Source organism: Dipodomys merriami, unplaced genomic scaffold (assembly GCF_024711535.1).
Source record: "Dipodomys merriami isolate MVZ:Mamm:240054 unplaced genomic scaffold, mDipMer1.0.p SCAF_25, whole genome shotgun sequence".
Lineage (NCBI taxonomy): Eukaryota > Metazoa > Chordata > Mammalia > Rodentia > Heteromyidae > Dipodomys > Dipodomys merriami.
This window is the reverse complement of record NW_027203937.1, coordinates 24,205,766-24,222,154: the sequence shown is the minus strand read 5'-3', so window position 1 is coordinate 24,222,154 and position 16,389 is coordinate 24,205,766. Positions and strand designations below refer to the sequence as shown.

Genomic DNA, 16,389 nt, shown 5'->3' with positions numbered 1-16,389 from the left:
GTATATTTTTAAGTTGCTTCAGTAAAGGCAGTGTAGAAATGTTTTATTTTTTCTCATATTTCTGAAATGCATCTGGAAGAACAAATTCACATCTGGTTCATGGATTTCCTCCATGGAGGTGATCCAAATTCAGTGTCAAGATTAGAGCTTGTACTCATGGGTTTGCAGAATCTTGTGTGGAATTTGAAATATTTTGTTTGGAAGTAGTTGGAGAAACAATTGATTCAGATGTTTTTGTCAAGTTCTAATTTTAGATATATTTCTCCCTCATTAAAAATAAAATGTTTCATGCTTTATAATCAAGGTACATGTAAGCACTGTTGGCATTTGGCAAGCTGTTTTAGATGACCATTCTAAACATTGTTTTATCAAAGATCAATTTAGTTATTAAACTTATCAGGTTATATGTTCTTTGTTAATCATTAGAAAGTTATTTCATTGTGTTATTCAATTTGAATAATACTATCATATTTCCTTGACTTTATTTAGAAACAAACAATGATGATTTTTAATTGTTGTATTCTCTATATCTGCTCAAATAAGATGTATAAGTTGGATTCAGAGATGATAATGTTTATACCAAGTACTTCTCAAGCCCTCACAATGGCTAACAAATGGATTTATGTTTGAATGAGGTCCCAGGAGTAGCATAAAGTAGAATCATTTGTGGGATCAATCCAAGAAGCATGTGAACTAAAAATAATTTTGTCACACTTATATGAATTATTTGTTTTATGCATTGAGGCTGCCAAATCAAACTGCTAGTCATGTGAGTTAAACTTGAAACATTGGAACAAATGGATGTTGTTTAGTAAATCTCATTAAAGAGAATTCTTGATCTTCTTTAAAAGTTAGTTTTTTGGTTGTTGTTTTAAAATATGTGATGTATTTTCTATATAATATAAAGTTTATTGATAACTATATTTGCATTTCTATATTTTTAGAATTTTGAACAAAAATATGCAGTTTGCATATGTGTCTAATTTAGTGGCTTCTGGAAATATGGCAGAAATTTTGGTGTCTGAACAGATTTTCTAATGCACTACTAAATTACTATTATGAAAGTCTTAGAGGAGGCCAGCCTTTGAGGGTTCCTACCTCCTCCTCCTCCCCCTTCCCCTCCCCCTTCCCGTTTTGTCAGTAGTGGGGGCTGAACTCTGGGCCTGGGCGCTGTCCCTTACCTCTTCAGCTTAAGGCTGGCACTCTACCATTTGAACCACAGTGCCATTTCGGGCTTTTTTCTGCTTATGTTGTGCTGAGGAATGGAACCTAGGGCCTCATGTATTCGAGGAAAAGCACCCTACCACTGAGCCACCTTCCCAGCCCCCCTACTTCTTTCTTACTTTTCCTTCCAACTTTTCTACCCCCTTTAATAATTGTCACATTTAATTTTATTCTTAGCAAACGAGAATTAAGATAGAACACTTATTTCATTTACTTGGAATATATATGTTAGTGTTCAAGTCTGATTTGTTTGTATCTGTATAACAAGTCATTTGCTTACTGTAGCCATGCCTCTAACACTACCTACTTTGAGGGCTTTTTTTTTTTTTTTTAAAGAAGGATTATGGTTGGAAGCCAGCCTGAGAATATAGGAGACCCCTTCTCAACCAATAGCTGGAATAAGGTTCAATATGCCTGTCATCCCAGTTATGTGAGAGTCTGAACTTGGAAGGATTAAGATTCCACACCAGCCTGATCAGATAATTCCGTGAGATTCCATCTCAGTGGAAGAACCTGGGCATGATGGTATGTGACTTTTATCCCAGCCACAATGGAAAGTATAAAATAGGTGGATCTCTGGACCTGAAAAACAGGTGAGACCCTATCTTAAAATAACCAGTGCAAAAAATGGGCTGGAGATGTGACTTGATGGTTGTGTGCCTACCTAGAAAGCATTAGGCTGTGAGTTCAAATCCCATTATCACCAAAAGAGAAAGTTATGTCCTTTGCCATCTTTACTAGAAGTTCTGTCCCTTCAAACTTTATTCTGCATAGAACCAAACAGCCCTAGGCATATAAATATCATTTAGTATTTAACATAGGGAACTTTACAAATTAATGATTCATTGTTTCACTTCCCTAGTATTTGTTGAGGATCTATGTACAAGACAGTGTTCATGGAACTTACATTAATCTGTCTGATTTATCTTCCTGCTACTTTGGGGTAGCAGAATTTGTTTTCCCTTGGCCTTTACCATTTATTACAATAGAGTTCAAATTGTATGTTTTATGTTGTTTTCCTTTTGAGACAGAGTCTTCTATGTAGTTTAGGCTGTACTTGGACTCCCTCCCCATGCTGGGATTATAGACATGTGTCACCATGCCCCACTTTGACTTTTGAACCTTATTCTTATTTTCTTGCTTTGAGTTTATATCACTTACTTGGATCAGTATCATTTCATGATTTCATCATTGTATTTCTTTTTTTTTTCTTTTCATATTTTGCTGGACCTGGGGCTTAAACTCTGGGCCTGGGCACTGTCCCTGAGGTTCTTTTGCACAAGACTAGCACTGTACCACTTGAGCCACAGGGCCACTTCTGGCATTTTCTTTTCTTTTCTTTTTTCTTTTCTTTTCTTTTCTTTCCTTTCCTTTCCTTTTCTTTCTTCCCTCCCTCCCTCCCTCTGTCCTCTTTCTTTCTTTCTTTCTTTCTTTCTTTCTTTCTTTCTTTCTTTCTTTCTTTCTTTCTTTCTTTCTCTCTCTCTCTCTCTTTCTTTCTTTCTTTTTTTCTTTCTGTCTGTCTGTCTGTCTGTCTGTCTGTCTGTCTGTCTGTCTGTCTGTCTGTCTGTCTGTCTGTCTGTCTGTCTTTCTGTCTGTCTTACCAGTCCTGGGGCTTGAATTCTGGGCCTGGGCACTGTCCTTGAGCCTCTTTGTGCTCAAAGCTAGTGTTCTCCCACTTGAGCCACAGCACTACTTCTAAATTTTTCTGAGTAGTTTGTTGGAGATAAGAGTCTCACAAACTTTCCAGCCTGGGCTGGCTTCGAACCATGATCCTCAGATCTCAGTTTCCTGAGTAACCAGGATTATAGGCATGAGCCACTGGTGCCTGGCTCATCATTGTATTTTGAGACTCAGATATAGAAATAATAATGTTCTTATTTCAGTTTATATATATATTTTTTAATTAAAAAAACCTGGTTTCTATTTCTTGGAGTTTATACATTGTTTTTAAATTGGTGGTCAAAGATTTGAAATCAGGTCATCATGAATGCTAGGCAATTCTGCTCAGCCATGCTTACAAATCTGTTTTCACTATTTTAAGAGACTTTTTCCACTTAGGAGCCCTTTTTACTTCCTATGCGGACATGTGCCTGAACTTGAATCTGTCTATTTTTTGGCATCCCATCATGGCTGGGATAACAGGCATGCACTACCACATCACTTGAGCAATGCCTTCAGCCTCTTTTTTGCACTGGTTATTTTCAGGTAGCGTCTCACTTCTCCTCCTCCCCACCCCCCATTGTTGTATTGAGACTTGAACTCAGGGTTATTGCTCAGCCTTTTTTTTTTCCCGCTTCTGGCACTCTTACCACTGCTTTTTGCTGGCTAATTGGTGACTCTTGTGGACTTGTCATTTGTCTGCCTAGGCTGGCTCTGAATCTGAATCCTCAAATCTCAGCCTGCTAAAATTATAGGCATGGAGCCACCAATACCTGGCTACAGTCTCAATTTTTATTTTTATTTTTTATTTTAAACCCAGCCCAGGCTGGGATTAGATTTTCCTACTTATGCTCCCATAAATTGTTGGTGATAAAAGGTATTCACTACTGCACCAGGCACTGTGATTGCCCTGCAATTGGTATAACAGGTACATGTCTCCTTGTCCAGCTATTGGTTGAGATGGAATCTCATGAGCTTTGTTTTACATTGGTTAGCCTTGAACCTCAGTTACCTAGTTTCTGCCTTGTAGGTAGCTAGGATTATAGGCTTGAGCCACTTCAGGATTTTCCTTTTTTTTTGTGCACCATGAGCTGCTGCTGGACCCAGTGAGACTTGCGGCCTATGCCAGTCAGGTTCCCACTTACTCCACAGGCCCCAGCAGTATGTACCACCAGGAGAAGCAATCATCTAAACCAAGTGTTGTTGCCCAAATTCATCACAGAGTAAAAAAACAAGCAGTATTTGAGTGGGAGGGAGGAAGTATCTAGGAGTTGTGCAGTATTTGTGTGGGAGGGGGTATCTAAGAAGCTTGATATTTGCCTGCAGTCTGAACATTTTCAGACACTGCCCAGTAGCTAAAACAACCAGGGTAGTAGAGAGGATGATGGTGAATGGAGTTACCTGAAGGACCTGGCCCAGAACTCTCAGTCCAGCCAAATAGCTGTCATCCCTTCCCTTATTTTCTCCCCATTTTTCCCCATCTGATCTGTGAGATTCTTACCTCCAATTAACCATCAGAAAACTGAAGTGGCACTGTGGCTCAAAGTGGTAGAGTGCTAGCCTTGAATGAAAAAGCTCAGAGACAATGCTCAGGACCTGAATTCAAGCTCCATAACCAACAAAAAATTAAAAAAAAATCCCAAATCCCAAAACAAACCCAAATCAAGTAGTTTTGATAACAGTAGTTTCCTTTCTTGGCTTGATATACATAAGCTGTTGAAAAATAGGAGTACATAGAAAAATCTACTTAGTAATTTGTAATAGGATTATTTTATTTATTTATTTTTATTGTCAGTAATGGGGCCTGAACTCTGGGCCTGGGCACTGTCCCTTTGCTCTTCAGCTCAAGGCTAGTGTTCTACCACTTGAGCCACAGCGCCACTTCTGTCTGAGGAATTGAACCCAGGGCCTCATGCATGCAAGGCAAGCACTCTACCACTGAGCCACCTTCCCAGCCCCTAGTGTTATATTTTTATTTGTCATGGATGATAGTCTTAGAAGGCAAACAATTTTCTCCCATTCTGTAGGCCTTTATTGTTTTGTACATAAGCTTTTAAATTTATTTAATTATATTTGTCAATTTGTCAATAAGCTTTTTGTACATAAGCTTTTAAATTTTATTTAATTGTAATTGTCAATTTGTCAATTCTTGTTCCTTCTTCCTGAGCTATTAGAGTCCTATTCAGCAAAGTCTTTCCTATGCCTATATTTTTAGGTCTTTCTCCTGTGTTTTTTTCTAGTAGCTTCAAGATATTTGATCTGTTTTGAGTTTATTTATGTATTTAGTCTTCTACTCTGGAATACTTAGTTTTTCCAGCATCACTTTTCTTTTTTTCCCAAAGTATGTTTTTGGCAGCTTTGTCAAAAATCAGGTGTTAGAACCTACCTGTGCTTATTTTTTGATCTTCTTTCCATTGGTCTATGTGTCTGTACCATGATTTTGTAGTATTTTGAAGGCACATTTAGTCATAACTCTAGCATTATTACTTTCCTAATCTTGGCAACCTTTTGGTTTTTTTGTGTTTCCATATTTTAGGATTATTCTGTTTCTGTGAAGAATGTCAACGAAATTTTGATAGAGATTACATTGAATGTGGAGATCATATTTGTTAACTTGGCCATTTTGACAATATTAATTCTGTTGACCTATGAATGTGAGAGGTCTTCCCATCTTCAAGAAGTCTTTCCATCTTCTGCACTGTATTTGTTTAATGCTTTGTAATTATCATTGAGTTTTAATCTTTTATGAAGGTACATTAATCTTTTATGAAGGTACATTATGTATGTATGTAGGTAGGTATTTGAGGCTTTCGTGTATGGGATTATTTTTCCTGACTCTTCTTTTCCCCTTTTTTGCGTATGTGGTAAGGACACTCTCCCTGGCTTTTAGATTACTGCTGCCTATTTCATCAAATGTCTGAAGGTTAAAGGGAAGAAGGGGGGAGAGAGGTATTTTGAATTGAATTGAACTGGATTCTGATCTCTCTTTCTCTTCTTACACAGATATCAGCTCTATCAGATTAATACTTCAACCTTATGATTTCATTTAACCTTCATTACCTTCTAAGGCCCTATCTACAAATACAGTCATATTGGGATTAGAATTTCAATGTATGAATTAGAAAGTTGCATCCCAGAGCAATGGGCTGTGTGTCTGTCTATCTATGTCTATCTGTCTACACTGTCTTGAAGTGTAACAAATGACTCTCACAAACTTAAATTCTCCTGTCACATGATACAGAAAACAATTCACAAATTCATATGGGACCACAAAAGGCCCCAGATAACCAATGTAAACCTGGGCAAAAAAAAAAAAGCAGTGTTGGAGGTATAACAATTCCAGACTTCAAAATTTATTACAGAGGTAAAGTTACAAAAACATTTTTTGTACTGGTACAAAAGCAGACCTGAAGACCAATGGAACAGACTAGGAAATCCAGAAATAAACCATATACTTAAAGAAATCTGACATTTGTTAAGAGAGCCAAAAATATATGTTGGAAAAAGTCTCTTCAACCAATGATGTTGGAAAAACACATCCACATGTAGAAGAATGGAACTGTATCTCTATTACTTTGTATTAATATCTATTCAAAATGAATAAAGATCTCAATATAAGACCTAAAACCTTGAAGCTACTGCAGATAGGAGTAGGAAAACATAAGAACTTAACAGTATCTGCAAGAACTTCCTAAATAGAGTTCCAGAGAATCAGCAAATTACAGAGATAATCAACAAATAGGATGCATCAAGCTAAAAAGTTTCTGTATTGCAAGTGGCGGTCATTAAACTGAAAAGAGAGTCTACGGACTATTATCATTTGCAGGGAAATGAATGGACCTAGAAAAAAAATTATATTAAGTGAAGTAAATGAGATCATAGAGACAAACAGTACACTTGACATATGTGGAAGTTATATCTAAATTACAAATATATGAAAATGTATAGGTTATGAATATATACACAAATAAATTGATTAAATGATGTTATCCTCAGTGGACAATTCTAGTGGTTGTAACTCCTGTGAACAACTAATAAACACCTTTAACAAAATGAATACCAAGAAGCTGAAACATATTTTGTCTAAGGGGGAGGGGGAGTAGGTGAATAGAGAGAAGGAATATAGGTGAATACAGTCATCTTCAGTGTACACACATGAAAATAGAACTGGAACCATGTAACTTGAATTATGGATGGGATAGGAAAGATGGAGGATATTGATCAAGATGCATTGTACTTATCTTTTTTTTGGGGGGGGGTCTGGTCATGGGGCCTGAACTCTGGGCCTGGGCGCTGTCCCTCAGCTCTTCAGCTTAAGGCTAGCACTCTACCACTTGAGCCACAGCGCCACTTCTGGCTTTTTTCTTTTTGCTTATGTGGTGCTGAGGAATTGAACCCAGGGCCTCATGCATGCAAGGCAAGCACTCTACCTCTGAGCCACCTTCCCAGCCCTGTACTTATCTTTTTAAAAGACTTACCTGTCTCAGTGTCTGGACTGCTGGGCTTATAGATGTGTACCATCATATGCAGCTCTCGTAGATGTATAAATTCTTTCTAGCCCTCTCCTACTGTCCTACAGAGAATTATCCTCTGTAAATACATAGTTAATTGAAAGAAATTGATTTAGGGAGTTATTTTTATAAGCTGTGGTGTCCAAGTTTGTGGGACTCAGGGAGTTTTACACTACTGGCAGAAAAAGAGTGAACCCATTTTTGTAAGAATTAGACTACAGCTGCTAAGGACCAGCTTCATAGGGTAAGAAAATTGTGACTCTGTTCTTCATTCTCAAGAGAAATTCCACTTAGTTTTTGTAACCGCAGACACTTTTATTCAGATTAAGAAATTTGCACAGATCTCTTTGAAGATAAAATTCCTGCCATTGCATTCTACCAAAAGGTTAGGAGCTACTGTAACACCATGCACTCAGAGTATCATGGGAAGTCTAAGCAAACATGTCAGGGTTCTCAGGTGCCAAAGACAGGCATTGTAGGCACATTGCATTAGAAGCTTTTTAAATCCACTGCCAGCTCCCTGATCATGCCTGATGTTGACTGCCCAAACAAGAGGTGGATGCTCAGGAATGTCTGCCATCAGGGATCTCAGGTCATTTGTCCCAGGATCCTGCAGTCCTGGCCAGTGGGATTGTGATAGTGGGCTTTGATCAGGTTCCTGTACCTCAGTATCCATCTCTTCTGGGGATACCTATGGTTACTCCTGGCTCTTTGGCATGTGATGGCACTAGTGGGGTTTTGAACCCCACTTCAAGGAGCAACTGGGCTTCATGTTGCAAGTAGCCCCAGCTATGAAGCCTATAGGGAAAGGAATTCTTGCCTGGAGTAGATAGGATTACAGGCATGAGTCATTGGTGCCTGGCTCATAAAATCAAACTTTCATCATTATATAAATAAAGGAATAAAGGAACTGTGATTGGGTAAGGCTTGAAAGATTTTGAACTTTGATGAACAGTTGAAGTGAGACTTCCATTCAGAATAGAAACATTTTGAAAGATGCAGAATCAAGAAAAGGTACGTGTTCTCTTGGCATATAAGTTGTTTGGGCCATAAAATTTCAATGAAAGAGAACACCAAAAGGTATTCAGGGTGAATTTATGAGAGACTGAATATTGGAGAATAGAATTAATTTTTTATGTGATTTTGTTACCTTGAGATCTAGATGAGCAATGAAATCTGTAAAGCAAGGAATGGGAAAGACTAGTAGACATCATGCAGGGGATTTGTAGTTTAAAGAAAAACAATGTAGCTTGTAAGCAAATGCCATTGGGACTTGATATTCAGAGTTTGATCTCTTTCAGGTAGAGCTGTCTCTCCTTATAGTGAGTCTTAGTATATTAGACCTTGTCTGTAAATAATAGAAACTCATTGAATTTTAGATACTATCTTTAGTTACAATGATTAATAGAAAAATAAAACACAGTTTTACAATTAAGGATATTGTTTTGTAACTGGACTTACCCTATAATTTTATTTTTTCTAGCTTAATTCTTTTTTTTTTTTTTTTGGTCCAGTCGTGGGCCTGAACTCTGGGCCTGAGCTCTGTCCCTCAGCTCTTCAGCTCAAGGCTAGCGCTCTACCACTTGAGCCACAGCGCCACTTCTGGCTTTTTTCTTTTTGCTTATGTGGTGCTGAGGAATCGAACCCAGGGCCTCAAGCATGCAAGGCAAGCGCTCTACCACTGAGCCACCTTCCCAGCCCCTAGCTTAATTCTTTAAAAGGTTTATAGGTAAACTTTTCAAGTGCTTGTTTTACACACACACAGAGTATTCAAGTGATTTTAATATTGTGTTTTAAATTCTAATTGGAGGAAAGCTGTTAAAATCATGTGTAAAATTATATAGTTGTTTAATTTACTATTTAAGATTGAATTTATTTTTTTCAGGATTTCTATATCTTCATTGAATCCGTGTTTCATATCTCATACTGTCTTTTTCCTATTTAATTCAGCTGTTTATTTGTATTCTTTTGGAAATCATGCAAACATTTATTCCTGTACTTCTTAAAATCATATATCTAAAGGAATATTATAGTGGAGATACTTGTACATCCATGTTATTTATAATAACCAAACCGGAGTTCTTCACCTTAATTTTATAAGAATGCATAAATTTAGTATACCCTCAGGATGTTGTGAAGGGAAGAAATTTATGGGGAAAAAAATCACAAAAAGAAATTGGAAAAATTGTTGGTTGTTTCTGCTCATGCTGGGGCTTGAACTTTGCATCTAAAGTTTAAGGCTAGTGCTCTACCACTTGAGCCACAAGTCTAGTTGTTTTTCTTTACCCCTGGGTAATTTTAGATATAGTCTCCCAGTTTTGTCTCCCAGTTTTGAATAGCAATTCTTAGATTTTAGAATCCTGAGTAGCTAGGATTATAGGTGTGAGCCATTGGCACCCATCTAAAAATATTGTTTTTTGATACTGATTTCATTTGTCCAGTTTTATTATTTAATCTGAAGATTCTTATGTTATCAAAACTTTATAGTAATTAGTTTCTTCATCATTTCTTCTAGTTTGCTCTTATCAAATTGATATTACAGGAGCATATAAACCTTCAATCTCCTTCCCATGTCTTTTAGCTCTTGTTTTAAGTATTTTTGCCTTAGTCTGTGTGCTGAGGGAAATGTGTGTGCGTGTGCATGCGCACATGTGTACACATGCATGTATTTGTGCTGTACTGGGGCTTCAACTTGGCCTCAGGCTCTTGCTCAGGTTTTTTTGCTTAAAGTTGGCATTCAAATACTTGAACCACATTTCCAGTTCCAACTTTTTCTGGTTAATTGGGGATTATATTCTCTTAGGTTTATAATCCACAGATATCAGCCTTCTGAGCAGCTAGGATTATAGACATAAGCCAGTTACAGTTTTTGATGAAAGTGTCAGGATTATCATCTTATTCAAGATCCTCTCTTTAGCTTCATCTACAAAGGTTATTTCATGTATTGATTTTTAAGTTCAGCGACTTTCATTAAAATAAAAAATTACTTTAAAGTTTCCTAATTTTTTTTCTTTATTGTTAACCTATCCTTGTTTTTGTTTATATTTCCTTGTAATTTTCAGTTGAAATTTTGCTGATGTTTATCTTCTTTTTTTTTGTCTGTTGTGGGGCTTGAACTCTGGGCCTGGGTGCTGTCCTTCAGCTCTTCAGCTCAAGGCTAGTGCTCTACCACTTGAGCCATAGCACCACTTCTGGTTTTCGGAGTGGTTTATTGGAGATAAGAATCTCACCGACTTTCCTGCCCTGGTTGACTCTGAACCGAGATCCTCAGATCTCAGCTTCCTGAGTAGCTAGGATTACATTCAGGAGCCTCTGGCACCTGGCTGATGTTTATCTCCTTAAACATTAATCTATGTGAAGTTTTAAAAACTTTTTGTAGTTTATTCCTTTAAAGTTTATTTTAAATTGAATAAATTAAAATTCTGCTTACTGATAAAACTTATAGGGAGATAAGTTTTAGCATTAAATTTCTTCATATTATTTTGTTTTCAGTGCTGAAGATTGATTCTAGGCCTTATGTCTGCTAAAACAAGCACTCTGCCACTGAGCTATATCCTCAGCACTTCTGTATTATTTTGAGTATAGAGATTTTGTTGTCTTATGTCTAATGAGAGTTGTTTGGTTTTCTTGTGTATGTATTTGGGGGTTGGGGTGCCATTTTTCTCCTTTACTTCCTCACTGCTTTTACCTCTCTGCCTTTCAGTATTCAGTTACCTTTCATTTTGTTACCCTCTCCCTAACCCTTGGTATCCACAATTGAGTAATTCTGTTACTAGTTATATTGTAGTATGGCAGATCCTTTCTCAGAGCCGTTATGTACTTTGACTCAGTTATGTTAATGGGCATACTACTTAACCAGGCAGTTTGCTAAAAGGCCTAGGTAAAGCTTGGTCTCTGTGTTTCATCATTGAACCAGTTCATTGCTTGAAGTCAATGTATCAAATAGTACTGAACTATGCCATTTCTGTTTCAGATCTATAATCAGTAGGCTTGAGTGTATAGCTGTTTTCTTTTCTTTTTTCTTTTTTTTGCCAGTTCCATGATTTGAACTCAGTCCTCATATTTGTTTAGCATGCTTGCTCAGTGGCACTCTACAACTTGAGCCATGCCTCAGCTTTTTGCTGTTTTTATTTTTGGTTGATTTTCAATGTTTATACATGCAATATAAATTACAAATATGTATAATATCACATCATTGAAAGGAAAATGATGTAAAGATATTTGGTGAATAAAATTATTGCATTTAATGTCATCTTAAGAACCCAAATAATCAAATCCCTTAATGATATATAAAACAATACCAGTTCTCACTAGAGAAAACGTATGGTAACATCAGCTTCTTACAACAACAAAAAAGAAGTGAAAGCCCTTTCTATAGTCTGTCTAATTTAGGTCAGGTGATCATGGAAACAAAAAAAGTATTAGAATTACTTATTTTATAATTACACACATTGAGGGGAAACATAATAGCAGAGTTCTTTTCCACCATAAAATTATTTAGCTAGAAACATTAGCTTGAGAGATACTGGTATATTCCATTTATAATAACTTTTCTACAGCAAACAATTGTTGGATGTCTGGAGAATGTTGAAAAAAATAGTTGCATACATCTCTTCTGTCCTTTAGAGTCTCAGTCACTAAGAGTTCCAAGTACTTTGGGAGAATATTGGTCTTCTGAATGGCCTGATGAATTCATTAAAATCAAGCAGTGTATTTGTATTCCATAAATACTCTTAAATCCATACAAATGTTGTGTGGGTTGTGGAGCTCACATTTCTCCGACTGGCACTATGACATCTGAAGAGTATTTGTTATGAAAGTTTCACACCAATTTTGTTCTGTTCCTTCATTAGCCTCTGTGCTTCTTTTTCCATTTTCTTCCTCTGTTGTTCTATTGCTCTCTTTACTCTTTGATATTTTCTGTTGCCTCAGAACTTCTGCTTGTCAGGCTGTACCTTCTTCCTCTTCTCATGCATTAGTATTTTCTTGCCAAGTGTCTAAGTCACCTAATTCAGGTGATTGATGAATAAAAGGCATATCTTGTATAGCTGCTAATCTACTGGAGAAATCTGTGCTACCATCCAGGATGCCAAAATTTAACGGTTCTCTCTTCTTAATAACAATTTTCTGAGATTTCCTTATAGTTGGTGTCATGTCCTAACTATTTTATAGTTAGGTTCCAGTCGGTCCAAAGCATTTTGTTGTGATGACACATTGCCATTCCCTCCTTCAATCTTTACACTTGTGAGTGCATCTTCATCCCAGAAAGTGCACTTCTCCACCTCTGTCTGTTTTGGAACAGAAGAATAATCAACTGTAGTTGGCAAAGTTATTTGTTCTCCACTTAATTTTCTTCCTCTGCTAGACCTGCATATTTAATCTCTTTAGGGATGAGAATACTGTTGCTAAGCAGTACAAACTTTAAATAGCTGAAACTGAATGATGGCCATAGTGGGAATTAAAACCTGCCATGAAAGGTGTGAGGCCTGGAGCTGAACTGCAGGAAGGATTGGTAAATTTCAAGATTTGGGGTTTTCCAGGCCTGTGCACCACAAGCCCATCTCCCTGGGGTGGCCTCGCCACCCTGGGACGCACCTTACTGATGCTTTTTGCTGTTTTTTTTTTGGAGATGGATTCTCACAGAATTTTCTACCCAGTCTGGCTTTGAGCCAAGTAGCTAGGATTACAGACAGTAAGTCACTGGCATGTGGCAGTCAGATCTCCTTTTTTTCAAAACTATTTCTGGGCCTCAAAATGTGACTAGAGTAGTAGAGCACCAATTATGAATGAAAAGCAAAGAATGTGAGGCCCTATGTTCAAGCCCACAGTACTGACAGTAAAACTAACAAAAAGCATTTCTGTGTTGTTTTATTTTTATTGGTTATTGAAGATCTTATCTTGCTTTTGAACTTAACTGTGTCCTTTTTCATTTTTTGTGATTTTTAAATTTTAAATGTCTTGGCCATGGTTGGGGGAATAGTCAGTGAGTAATTAGCTATCATGGCATTATTGATTTGAATTCATATTCCTAGATTAGTAGATGTTAAATATATCTGGCTTCTCCCTAATCTCAGTGGGGTAGGAAAAAGAAATGGAATACTCAGGATTATAAATCTAATAATTCTTTTACTGGTCCTTTCTAATATGTAAGTGGTTTCTTTGTAGAATATTACTTACTTGTGATTACTTGATTACATCCTAAATTCTTATAGGAATTCCCACTTCTGACATCTTCTAATCACTGTAATATATTCAAAGGAGCATTACTAGCTTTGAAGTCTGAGGTTCTGAGATACTAGCTGGGTTAATCTTTACATGTAATTTAACCAGTTTATAATCTCAGTTTCTTCCTTTATAAAACAAGAATATTATCTACTAACTTCAATTCATGGAATTGTTGTGGACAGTGTAGAAGATAATAAGGTGAACAACTAGGATATATGTGGAGAGAGATTTATTGGGTCCTAGGGAAATAAAAATAAAAGCTAGCCCTTTGTTGCAGGTAGCTAGTTTTATGATAAGTTGTAGTGTAATGCAGCCTGCGATGAATGCTCAAATACAAGAAGACAGCCATTCCCTAAAGGACCAATTTACATTTTAATAAATGATAAAAAAAAAACTCTACTAAGAAACTATCCTTTGATTGCAAGTCTGTCATAACTGAGGGTGCTGTGTAAATGTGAGATATTCTATTATCATATATCAAAGTTTTTCTGTGAGTGCATCTGATTGGAGACTACTTGGTGCTGCTTTGCTTCCTCTGCCTCTGATGTGTGGTTCTGCTATTAAATCTTTATTTTGGGTCTTGATTCTTGCCTGGAGGTATACTATGGTAGTGTGGTAGTCAAGTTTTTTTTCTTCTGTAAATCATTGATTTTGACACCCCTCCTCCTAAGTTTTTGCTTATACAATTTATTTTTATTTTTGCCAGTCCTGGGGCTTGAACTCAGGGCCTGGGCACTGTCCCTGAGTTTCTTTTTGCTTAAGGCTAACACTCTACCACTTGAGCCACAGTGCCACTTGCGGCTTTTTCTGTTTATGTGGTACTGAGGAATTGAACCCAGGGCTTCATGCATGCCAGACAAACACTCTACCATTAAGCCATATTCCCAGTCCTTTTATTTTTGTTTTGTATTTTGTATTTTTTTCATTGGAGACTAAGACTCGAACTTGCTATTTGGTGCTTTATACTCATTGGCAGGGACCCTACCACCTGAGCCAAATAAACCCTACATTTTATTTTTGATAATGTAATTATTTCTTCCAGTCTGCTTTCCAAATTTTGTTACCTCTGCAGTTTTATGAAAACACCCATTGTGTTGTTATCCAGATACATTTAGATTGAGCTTTTGCAGAACATTTTGTTCTATTTGCTATAATTTTTTTCAACAGAGATAAACAATTAAATCAGATAATTAGTTGCTGTTTCTAACAATAATATTTAGCAGATAGTGAATATTCTGCAAATGCCTTTCTCAGAAAGGCTGCTTTAAGTAAACAAGCAGTAAATGTTCTGATGACTGATAGATGATAGAATTTAAAGCTCACCAGCTGCCCATATCAGACCAAAACATTTTTTTCTGTTTTGGTAAATAATACTCATCTGGTTTAGACAGGTCTTACCAAAAACAAAAAACAAACAAACAAAAAAAAACGGTGTTAGCATTTCATACCAAACCTCTTTATAAAGTTGGTGAGAACTAAAACAAATTTTGAACTGCTTGAATTATGTTTTATGGATTTCTTTAGAAACATACTGATTCTTTTCCATCTCAAGTTGTATGCTGTGTTTTGAAGAGTGATAGTTACTGTAGCATATTTCAATCAGTATTTACAGTAAAATCTCATTTGTTTTTCCATTGAAATCTCAGCTGTGACTTGAATTGGTACACAAACTTATTTTCATTTGATCTTTTGTTGCCAAAAGATTATTATATTGCAGGGTTTTTGGGGGGAGGGGAGCAGAGGAAGTGTTTTTGCTGTTTTGTTCAGGGGTTGGGGCTTGAACTCAGGGCCTGGGTGCTGTCCCTGAGCCTTTTTGCTCAAAGCTTGCGTTCTACCACTTGAGCCACAGCTCCATTTCCTGCTTTTTTGGTGTAGTTAATTGGAATTAAGAGTCTCAATGACTTTCCTGCCCAGTCTGGCTTCAAACCATGATCCTCAGATAGCTAGAATTTCAGGCATGAACCTCTGGTGCATGGCTCCTGCAAGTGTTTCTGTGAGGTTTTTGTACTTAATATGTTGGTGTTTTCTTTATAGGATACCATTGTAACCTAAAAAGTCATTCTTTTTTCAAACTTTATAGCACCACTAACCTAAGAGATGTAGCCACTTCTGGCTTCCTTCCTGGTCAACAGAATAGATAGCTATTATATACCACATACATATTTCAAGTCCATACATTTTATTGAATTCTTTTGTTTAAAGAAAATTGTTTTTGGAATAAGCCAGAAACAACCAGACAATAAACTGCAATGGGGCAAGGATTTCCCTTCCCTTTTCCCTCCCCTTCCCGATCTGGTACTGATGATTAAACTCAAAGCCTTATGTATTGTTACGTTAGCACTCTGCCCTTTGCATTAAGACTTCAGACCTTTTCTTTGCATTTTGTTTTTGAAATGGGATCTTGCTACTTTGCCTACGCTGGCTTCAAACACAAAATCTTTGTACCTCTACTTTAGCTGACATTACAGGTGTGCACCCAGCTAAATATTTCATTTTTCCTGTTGCATTTCCAGTTTCTAAAGCTGAGGTTGGCAAATAGTAATTGTTTAGTAACCTAGCTGAATTACTATACTATCAACACTGGGCTCACCATCAATATTCCTATTGCTTATACAAATACTTATATGTATGTCCTGGATATTCTTCAAATTAGCTCCCAATTCCATCAGCTACCTAACCCATTCTGTCTTAGGCTGAATGGCCTATTTTATTAATCAGCTGTCTCCTGTTCCCTAATATAATACCAATAACAATAATAATAACAGCAGAA

General features: G+C 36.8%; 1 protein-coding gene and 1 pseudogene across 3 annotated transcripts in view; one reads left to right on the top strand and one right to left on the bottom strand.

The window, feature by feature from the left end:
• The window catches only part of Sbf2 (SET binding factor 2), a 307,904-nt gene that overhangs the window by 93,456 nt on the left and 198,059 nt on the right, over positions 1–16,389 (top strand). The gene's annotated exons all lie outside the window — the stretch shown is intronic.
• LOC138836522 (receptor-binding cancer antigen expressed on SiSo cells pseudogene) lies at positions 12,206–12,844 on the bottom strand (annotated as a pseudogene).